The 10,099-nt window shown below is 48.6% G+C and overlaps 1 long non-coding RNA gene across 4 annotated transcripts; it reads right to left on the bottom strand.

Moving 5' to 3' along the window:
* Window positions 1–50: 50 nt before the first annotated feature.
* LOC112543530 (uncharacterized) lies at window positions 51–9,275 on the bottom strand. 4 transcript variants are annotated; one of them, XR_003086717.2, is made up of 7 exons: window positions 9,137–9,275; window positions 8,573–8,668; window positions 7,422–7,555; window positions 3,073–3,164; window positions 2,655–2,821; window positions 992–1,039; window positions 51–359 (listed from the first exon to the last, which is right to left on the bottom strand). It is a non-coding gene; the product is annotated as an uncharacterized LOC112543530 (long non-coding RNA). The 4 variants fall into 4 exon arrangements; XR_003086718.2 differs by lacking the exon at window positions 7,422–7,555; XR_003086719.2 differs by lacking the exon at window positions 8,573–8,668 and having other exon boundaries at window positions 9,137–9,262.
* Window positions 9,276–10,099: the final 824 nt, after the last annotated feature.

Below are 10,099 nucleotides of genomic sequence, written 5' to 3'. Positions count from 1 at the left end.
ATAACTCAGTCAAGATTCAATATTAATAAAGTATTACTGGCAGCTCTAAATCCATTGGAGGCATTTATTATGCTCAGCACCTGATGTTTGTTAAAGTTCTAATATGTTCTAAAAGCATCACTGAAATTTCATTTAACAAAGGCTTGTTGTGTTCAATGCCAATGTGTTCCCAAAAAGTGATAAATGTTGGTAGAAGCTTTATTTGTATGTTGTGAAATTGCTCTGCCTCTTGTGAACAGAAAATACTCTTTGATCTGTCAACCTTCTGCCGTCTTTTGGCACTTCCAAGTGAGTGCATCTTGGTTTCCCTGATATATCTCCTACTCATTGTAATCATCACCCATCATGTTCGGACCAATCTGAAAGAAATGGGAAACAATCGCTTGATTACCGATTCAAGTATTTTGATGCCCCCCATCCGATTAGTTCCTGATGCATATTGACAACCTTGCAATCTTGCTTTTGATTTGTACATGAGGTATAATTGCAAATTAAGGAAGTATCCTGCTCCTGAGAATTACAAATGCTTAAGCATATTGAGACAAACCTCTGGTGTAATCCTCATGGCAGCACAGCCCGCACGTACCACACTACATAACATTTCCATGTGTACCCTTAGGTAAGGCTCATTTGCATGTGTCTCAGTTTAATGCTGCAGTGGTCACATATAAACAATTACTTGCACACTTTTTATTGCTAACAGTCATGATTTTCCAATCCAGCCTGCTGATATGTTTCACATTAGCATTAACATTAGGAACTCTTTTCCAATTGGCCCCAAAGGATGCTTAGCATACAATTCTAAAAGAACACAGTGTTCCCTGTGCTTTCCCAAATACTATTGAAGAGAACAATGCTAAGGTAAAACATGTTAAAAGAATTGCCAGCAAGTAATACATTTTAGTTGTCTTTTTGATTCCCCCACTTCTTTCATTAGTTTGGAAATGTGGCATTAAATCTTCTCCATGCTGAAAGCAATGGTAAAACTCACATTAACTTCAAGGGGCTGGGTTTTCACCTGTAATCCTTTGTCTTCCATCTAGCAGAAACAACATTGACAGGTTTTTCTTATGTCAACAAATTAAAGTTATTGACAGATTCTCAGCTGGTGTAGTTGACTTACACCAGCTGGAAATCTGGCCCATATACTATAAGGAACATATTTATATATTTGTAGTGCAATAGCACCTAAAAGACCTTAGTTAGGAATGAGACCCCATTGTGCTAGAGACTGTACATGCTGTGTGCACAAGCAGGTCTAGTTCCAATTCTAGAGAGCTTCCAGTTCAAGGCCCCTATACTGCAAAGACTTGTGCATGTTCTTGAAGTTATGCACATGCATAAATCTTTGGAGAATTGAGGTCTAAAATAAAAAGAAACATAGGGAGAACAAGGGAGGGATCTAGTAGAACAATCTACAATTTTATATGCAATTTATGGTTAGCATTTTAAAATATAATTAAAATGTAAGCTATACCCTACTGCTTTCCAGCCCAATTATAATTAATTATTAACTTATAGGCATTATGGGGAAAGTGGCTCTTGAGGAAGGATGATGCTAGTTTGGTCTACAAATATCTTCAAAAGCAGCACCAAAATACAGGATCTGATCCTCTGCTTTTTGAAGTTAGTATGGGAGTTTTTTCATTGATGTAGATAGAGCAGGATTGGATCCTTTTTTTTTCTTGACCAATTTATTGTTAATCAGGTGCTAAATTAATAAAACTCTGAACAACCTTGATCTATGCACCCCAGATAACTTTATTTATGATACTGATTATAAAATACTATAGATCAGACTTTAATTTGTGAATAATATATCTGATAAAAGTTTTTACTCTGAGATTATTTATCTTAAAGGCACTGTCAAGAATGACAAGAATAACATTTATACATAACTTTCTCTTGGCTATGAATGTAAATGTGCATTGCCCCTCAAAGAAAAGGATTCTTGTAAAGTTACCCACTCTTTTAAGAAACAAGATTATTGAAAGGTGGTTGTATTTATAGGGGAGTCCTACAGGAATTGGTTCTTAGCTGCACACTATTTAACATTCTTATCAATGACTTGGAAAAAGTATAAAATCACTAGTGACTTAGCTGGCATTGCTCGAATCCTTCAGGGCAGGGGGCTAGCAGTGTGAGGGGTACAGGAGTCAGGGCAGGGCAGTGGAAGGTGTAGTGGGGCTCCAGCCAGGGAGAGTGCAGGATTAAGGGCAGGAGGTGCGGCGGCTCGGGCCAGGGGGTGCTCACCAGGGCTGCTCTCAACATTGAAGATGGCTCTGCAGCTGCTGTTCCCCCCCCATCCCAGCTGCTCATGGGTGGAGGGGAGGCCAAACTATGGTGCCCAGCCCTGTCTGCGGACTCCAGCCCAGCTCCAACCACTGGTGGGGCTCGTTGAGGTCTGGGGGGGCCAGGGCTGTGCCGCCCAGCCCCACCCCCCACCAGTGCTTCTCCAGGGAGATGGGAAAGAGAGGGACTGTGCAGCCTAGACCCCCAGTGGTGCTCTTGGGGGCAGTTGCAGGGCTGCTCAGAACAGTCCAGGCCCCCAGCAGTTCTCCTCTGGTTCGGCAAGGCTGCTGGCTGGTGGGGCTCCCCCCCACATCTGGCGCTGTAGCTGAGGTGGGAGAGGTTGGGTCAGAGGGGCCACTTACCTGGGCCAGTGGCTGGCAACATGGAGAGCCTTGGCCCGAGCTGGCCGCTTTCTTCCTCGTGCAGCTTCCCTCTTGTGGTCACTCTGTAGTATAGCTGTCCCCTGCACTCGCCGCCTTCACTGGTCACTTTGCAGTACAATTGTCCTTCCTCTCAGCTCCTTCCCTTTCTGTATTATGAAAACAATCCCATTCCAGGCACATGCCATTTTCCTGGCACAACCAAACTATAACCTTGCTTTAAAATAGAATAAGAGGAAGCTGTATATCAAATTTGGTGGTTCTAGCTCTTACTGTTTAGGAGAAATTCTTGAACAAACGGACTCACAGACAGACAGATGAATGAATGTATGGACAGATACACACACTCTCTTAAATATAAAACAATTGCTTCCAGCCGTTGATTGTGAATGTAACCTACCATATGTAATGCAGTGATACACTGTTGTGTTCCTGAATCTGTAGACAGAAAGCTCCAATGCTTTTCATGCTCCTCATAGTTGTCCCAAGCAGCTGCAGAATGAAATTGGCAAGTATCTGAATAGTTTGGTTGCTGGCATTCAGTCCCTTGTGGGTCTGACAAGACTTATTTATTTTGATTGAATAAAAGCCTGACCTGAGCTCCAGACACATATAGAAAATATTTGTAAAATAGCTACAATATATTAAATGACATTATGTAGTAAAACTCACCCACTTAGAAAAATACTTCGAAAACAGATAAGACTTGCAATTTTAGTTTCACTCTGCTGCTGCTTGAGAAAGCTAAGAGCAACAATATAGACAAACACAGAAATATCTGTACATTGGGGACAACCAAACAATGGAGCCTGGACGAGGGATAGAGCTGAGGTCTCTCAATCTCCACTTCTAATAGGACCAGAAAGGACTAGGATAGCAGAAATCCCCACAAGATTCCTCTTCCCAAGTTGATGCCTCTCTTTTAAAAATGTAATATAGGACATTTTTACATGGGCTGCACTGTGCAGATCCCTGGGGAAGGGGAGGCTGGCCGGCCGGAGCTGTGGGGTGGGAGGGACCTAAAAGGGTGGGCAAAGACCCTGTCTGTGGGGAAAGGGGGCAGAGTGAGCTGTTGCAGGGGCTGGGAGATGGAGAGAGCTGGAGGGAAATTAAAAACCCTCATTCTCCCTGAGTTTTAAAATCTCGGTGAAATGGGCCACCGAGTCTCCATACCATAGGGAACAATGCACCCTCATAGAGTGTCATGTGTGAGGAGGGGAAACCTGCTTTGCAAGCACAAGACCATTGATGAGCCTCATCTTGCTGGCATTGTGTCCTTGGCCATACAATACTTTATGTCCCCAGCAGCCAACCCCTTCCTGCTAGAGTCTCCCAGGCAGCTGCTGTGCTGCACTGGCACCAGGTAATATCGGGAGGGGAAGAGTTTGCTTCAGCCCCACAGGGGTGCTCTCATCCAGTTTAACTGGTTAACTAATTAACCGGGATTTTACATCCCTACCTTGTACTTAGGGTATGTCTACACTGCATTCCTCTTTCGAGAGAGGAATGCAAATACAGCCGAGTGAGATTACAGAGTAGGAAGAAGGCTGTATAAATTCTGGCTGATGCAAGTGGCATGGAAACACGATATTTTTGTTCCCAGGTAAGTAAAAGGTTTCTTTATACACACACGTATGTACAAAGAAGTATCTGGCCACTTAATGCCAGGGGATGCTGATGTTTGAGAGGCATACCATGCATCTGAGCTTTCCTGAACACGACCTCCAATTTCCATCCAGGAGGATATTTGAAATGTGAAAAACTTCCCTGAGAACCTAAAACCACTTCTATGGAAGTTTTAGGAAAAGGTCTGCCAAGAATTACTGGCCATGTTGGACCTCGGGATTGTAGAGGAATCTCTTAGTGCAGCGTTTCTCACACTGAGGGACTCACCCCAAAAGGAAGCGGCAAGGCCAGTGCAGGAGCGTCACTTGTAGGGTCACTATGGCTACGTCTACACTGGCCCCTTTTCCGGAAGGGGCATGTAAATTTCACCAGTCGTCGTAGGGAAATCCGCGGGGGATTTAAATATCCCCCGCGGCATTTAAATAAAAATGTCTGCCGCTTTTTTCCGGCTTTTAAAAAAGCCGGAAAAGAGCGTCTACACTGGCCCCGATCCTCCGGAAAAAGCGCCCTTTTCCGGAGGGTCTTATTCCTACTTTGAAGGGCACTTTTTCCGGAGGATCGGGGCCAGTGTAGACGCTCTTTTCCAGCTTTTTTAAAAGCCGGAAAAAAGCGGCGGACATTTTTATTTAAATGCCGCGGGGGATATTTAAATCCCCCGCGGATTTCCCTACGACGACTGGTGAAATTTACATGCCCCTTCCGGAAAAGGGGCCAGTGTAGACGTAGCCTATATGTTTAGGCTTTCCCGGCCTCTTCTTTAGTCCTCTGATCTCTGTCCAAGCGGACTTTGGAAATATGAAAAAATGTCCATGATTTCCTTGTCTTCAGAGCTGGGTGGTTGGAGTGGTGGCTCTGTCACCTAGCCTGGCAAGCACTGTGAGCAGAGGTGCAGAAGGAAAGGTGGCAATACCATGTGTAACAGGCGAGTCCAGTCCTGCTCCGTTGTCTCGAGTTCTCCGGTCAGTCCTACCTGGGGTTCCACCCTCAGGCGGGGTAGGGGGGTCCGGGCCCACCCTCTCTTCCGGACCCCAGCCCAGGGCCCTCAGGACAGGTGCACGGAAACCTGCCTTGCTGGTGGAGCGCTTGTCCGAAGCACACCAGTCCGCTGGGTTTCCCTGCCCTGGGCTTCTTCCTACCCCCTATCTACTGCTCCCTTGCCCCCCCCCCCCCCCACGGGCCTGTGCTACCCTCACCCACCCTTCCGGTATTGCACCAATCACTTCTCGCCCCCCTCCGCTCGTTCCTGCTTCCTCTGCTTCTCCCTCTCCCTCTCCTTCTCCCTCTTCCTCTCCCTCTCCCTCTCCGCTCCTCTCTCCTTCTCCTCCGTTCTCCTCTCTCTTTCTCCTCCCCTCTCTCCACGGGGCCTTTTCAGAAAAACCGCGTCGGCGTCTGGCCCCGATGACGTCGGACGCCGCGTTCATTGGCTCCTCCCCCTCCGCCAGCCACACCCCCGCTGCGCCGCTTGTCAGCTGGGCCGCGGCGGCGGAGCAGGCACTGCAGTTCGTCCCTGCTCCCCGGGTGGTTCCCAGGAGAGTCAGGGCAACCGCGGGTTTGGGGCGGGGTGGGCCGGCGTCGGTGGGGAGGGGGCGGCGCGCCCCGTCACACCATGCCATACCACCCTTACTTCTGTGCTGCTGCTAGGGGTAGAACTGCCATCCAAACTGGGCGCTCACCAGAGGCCATTGCTGTGCAGCCTCTCAGCTCAGAAGGCAGCCCCACTACCAACAACAGTGCAGAAAGAAAGGTGGCAATGTCATACCAGGCCATCCTACCTTCTGTGCTGTGGCTGGCAGCAGTGTTGATTTCTGATCTGGGTGTCCTGCCAGCAGCCACCACCTTATAGCTGCTCATCTGGGAAAGCAGTGCTGCTGCCAGCAGCAGCACAGAAGGAAGGGTAGCAGTAGCAGACCATTCCATCCTCCCTTCTGTGGTACTGCTAGCGGTGTGGTTTGAAAGGCATACCATGCATCTGAGCTTTCCTGAACATGACCTCCTTTTTGGCCCTCCAATCTCCATACAGGAGGATATTTGAAATGTGAAAAACTTCCCTGAGAATCTACAACCACTTCTATGGAAGTTTTGGGAAAAGGTCTGCCAAGAACTACTCTCTCATCTGGGTTGAGAGCCTCACCAGTTACCATATACCCCCAGCCACTCCCTTAAAAGGTAGTGCCACCAGCAGTGATACAGAAGGGAGGCAATACCATACCATGCCATCCTTCCTTCTGCACTACTACTGATGGTGGCACTGCCTTTCCATATGCCTGAATTAGAAGATAGAAGAGCTACCACCAGTGACACGGAAGGGAGGCAATACCATAACATGCCATCCTTCCTTCTGTGCTGTTGCTGGTAGTGGCATTGACTTCTGAGCTGCGTGACCTGCCAGTGACCACCGCTCTGCTACCATGCACATCAAAAGGGGCTGTCAGTCCACTCCTTATGCCCAGGAATCTGGAAATCCACTCTGTGCTCCACGCTATTAGGGGATTTGGCCTGTTAGCCTCTTCATTCCTTGCTGGGGGTGCTTTCCCTGGATGGCTCTCTATCTTTCTCCAGACTGCTCACTGCTCTTTAGACACCCTGCCAATCTACTTCCCAGGGATGGAGTGGTGGTGGTGCGTCACCTTGGCCATAATATTCTCCTGTTCCAGAGAACAAAGGCCTATCAGAGACTTGGATGCCTCTAGGAATCAGAGAGGATTAATGGGAGCTGGCACCTTGGGATGGAGTCATCTTCCTCTCTAGTGATCTCCAGTGCCAGATCCCCTTCCCCAATTCCATTGGAAGAGCTCCGGCCTCCATTCCCTCCATGTCCCTATGACAGCTATTCCTTACCAGCTTCTCTTTGGTAGCTTGCTCTGTCTGGTTTTGGTGGCTGTGTTCTTCTATTCCCATTGGGTTTTATCCCTGGACAAATTGAACAGCAGGACTTTCTATGGTGGGTACAGTATCTTTGGTGCCTGGGGCCGGAGGATGATCCAAAATGGAGTAGGGGGAGAGACAGGCTTATCCTCCAACTGGGGCCAATGGAAGGGGATCATTTCTTTAGGGGTCCTATTGCCTGTTTTCTGTCAGTGTCACTTTTCTACTGGGTTCTGTTTCCCAGCTGGGTTTCCATACCTGTGGTACAGCAGCAGTTTGTAGAATTGACAAATCCTCTCCTTAGCCAGCTGGCTGATGTCCTGGGCTGGGTCACTGATGGATGGTCACAACTAAGCCACCAAGTTCCCTAGTTTGGGGTACTGTGCTTAGTTCTAATGGAAGGGAAGGAGAGGGAGCTCCATCAGCATTCTGTTGTCAGCTCCCAATCTTCTCTGGGCCAGGAGTCTTTCTCCCCCCAAGTCCCTCTGCTGGAGACACTGGGGGAAGGGACATAGAGCTCAGCTCCTTCTGCCCCCAAAGGATCCTGGAGCAGAGGGATGTGGGCAGAGCCTCCCATGATGAGGACGTGCACCCCCAGCTGCTCCTGGAGGACAAGAAGGGATCCAAGGCCAGGCAAGAACTTGGCTTGAACAAGGTTTGAAGCACAGTCCTCTTAAAGTTTCAGGATCTCTACTGAACCAGGAGAAGATGAACTTGACTCTAATCTATCTCATTCCCTCCTCTGACACTGCCCTCTCTAGAAGAACCCTCCCAACCCACAGCCCCTGCAGGTCTTACAGCCTGTCAAAGCCAGCCTGCTTGGAGTCAGGAAGCTGGGTCTAAAATCACGTACATCAAACTCAGGGAGGGGGATGGTGAAGCAGAACAAGGCTCTGTCACAATTTGTCTTTGTTTCTCCAGACTGGGACAGTGTTTAGTGTCTGGGCTGGTCCCATCCTTTCTGAACTCTTAATTCATGCGCAGCTCATCAGGATGGAGACAGTCCCCTTACCCCTTCCTGGCTGGAAAGTCCTTGGTCAGATGAAGGGAGTGACTGTGAGGAAAACTGCCCCCTTCTCAAATCTCAGTGCCAATTCCCTTTGGGCCTTGCTGGTTCTCTTGGAAGGACTCTTTGGTGAGCACGATCTCCTGGATCTCATGGCACAGCAGAGGGAGGTTGGGCAGGAGTGAAGGATTTGAGGCCAAAACCAGCCAAGGCCCTTGCTTGGAGTTTCATCTCCTTCTGTCCTTGAAGGAAGAAGGGCCCAACATAGCACTGCCCTGACCAAGGATGGTCCACTAGGGTGCAGGCTAGGAGGACAGACTGGAAAATAGATTTCCAGGTTCTCCTTTCCAGTTCCTCCAGCATTAAGGTAAAACTGCCCACTTCCCCTTCTGACCATGCTCACCTCTAAGATGAAGTGGAGCCTGTCTGTGTCTGGGGACTCTGCTAGCAGGTTCCCCAGCATGGCCTGCCTGACATCAGACAAAGCCCTGTGCAGAGCCTGAAAAGGAAAGGACAGCCATGGGTCACACCTGGGAAACTTCTCCTCCCTGCTTGGCCAATCACCATCAAGACTCCAAGAAGTGGGCGGTGGAGAGGTCCTAGCAGACATCCTGAACTATGGCCCAGGTCACCACCAGAAGGGATCAGTTTCAGAGCAATTCCAGTCCCACCTATTTGTGAAGGCCCCCCACAGTGACAGCAGATTTCCTGACACACAAGACCCTTCCTTGGTGGAGGGAGGGAACAAAGAAACAGGGGCAAAACAAGCAAGAGAAGAAGAGAAAGAGGGATGGAAAGAGGAAAGGGGAAACCTAAAAGGACAAACCCCCATGTCCCCAATAATTCTACATGATAGAATCCTTGTAGGAAATCTGATTATCTTAACCAAGTGATTTTTATGCCTAAAATTCAGCTGATGACGGCTGGATCAGACAGAACAGGATCCAGATCTCTCTGAAGCTCTTACCTTCTCAACAGGGCTATAAAGTCAGTAGTAGAAAAGGAGAAAACTCCGACCAAGCTCATGCTTGTGTACATGAATCCTAATTCTCTCTCCGTTCCCAAGGAGAGACCTTGAGAAGGAGCCTTGCTGCTGCAGAGCCATGGGAGTCTCTGAAGTTGCCCCTTCCTTGTACTTCTGTCCTGCCTGGCTGTTGCCAGGGTCTCTCTGTGAGGTCACCATCTTCCCACCATTGTCCCCAATAACCTGAGGTCTTGCAACAGACCTTTGTGATGTCACTGTAACACCCACTCCTCCCCTTCAAGGCTGGTGTCCTGACCCTGGCCAGCTTCTATGGATGTTTGAATGCCTTACCCCCGGAGCATCCCACCCAATGACAGCTGAGTCCAGGGATCAAGTAGGTCTTGTTCTGCTTTTCTCTGTGGCCTTAAACAGCCCTTTAATGCAGGACACATTCTCTCCAGAAAGGCACTTGGACACTTAAGTAAAGTCACTTTTCAGTAGTTCACAAGAAAGCATTTTTCTCCAGCCCTCAAAACATTGGGCTCTTTGCTGCCCTATCTCCAGTTTTTCAGCATCTCTTTTTAAAACATGGCCCCTAAACCAGGCTGCAGTATCCAATCTCAGTCTCATGGATGCTATGTCACCTCTCTGCTCACTCCTCTGCTCACGTGTCTAATGATGGTTTTAGCCCGGTTCACCACAGCATCACCCTGGGAGTTGCTATTATGTGGCTTGAGTGTTGAGTGGCTGTTGAGCTCTTGTTAAGTGTTGAGTTGACCCCTAAATCTTTCTCAGTCACTGTTTGCCTGGATACAGTTCCCCAGTCCAGATGTGTGGCCTGTGTGCTTTGGGGCCAGGGCAGGACCTTTCCGTTTGGCTCTGGGAAACCTGTTTCATTGGCATGGGACCAGCTTCCCAAAGGATCCACCTCCATCCCAACCCACATGACCACAGCTCCAGCCCACT

Source organism: Pelodiscus sinensis, chromosome 6 (assembly GCF_049634645.1).
Source record: "Pelodiscus sinensis isolate JC-2024 chromosome 6, ASM4963464v1, whole genome shotgun sequence".
Lineage (NCBI taxonomy): Eukaryota > Metazoa > Chordata > Testudines > Trionychidae > Pelodiscus > Pelodiscus sinensis.
This window is presented reverse-complemented; position numbering and strand designations above follow the sequence as displayed.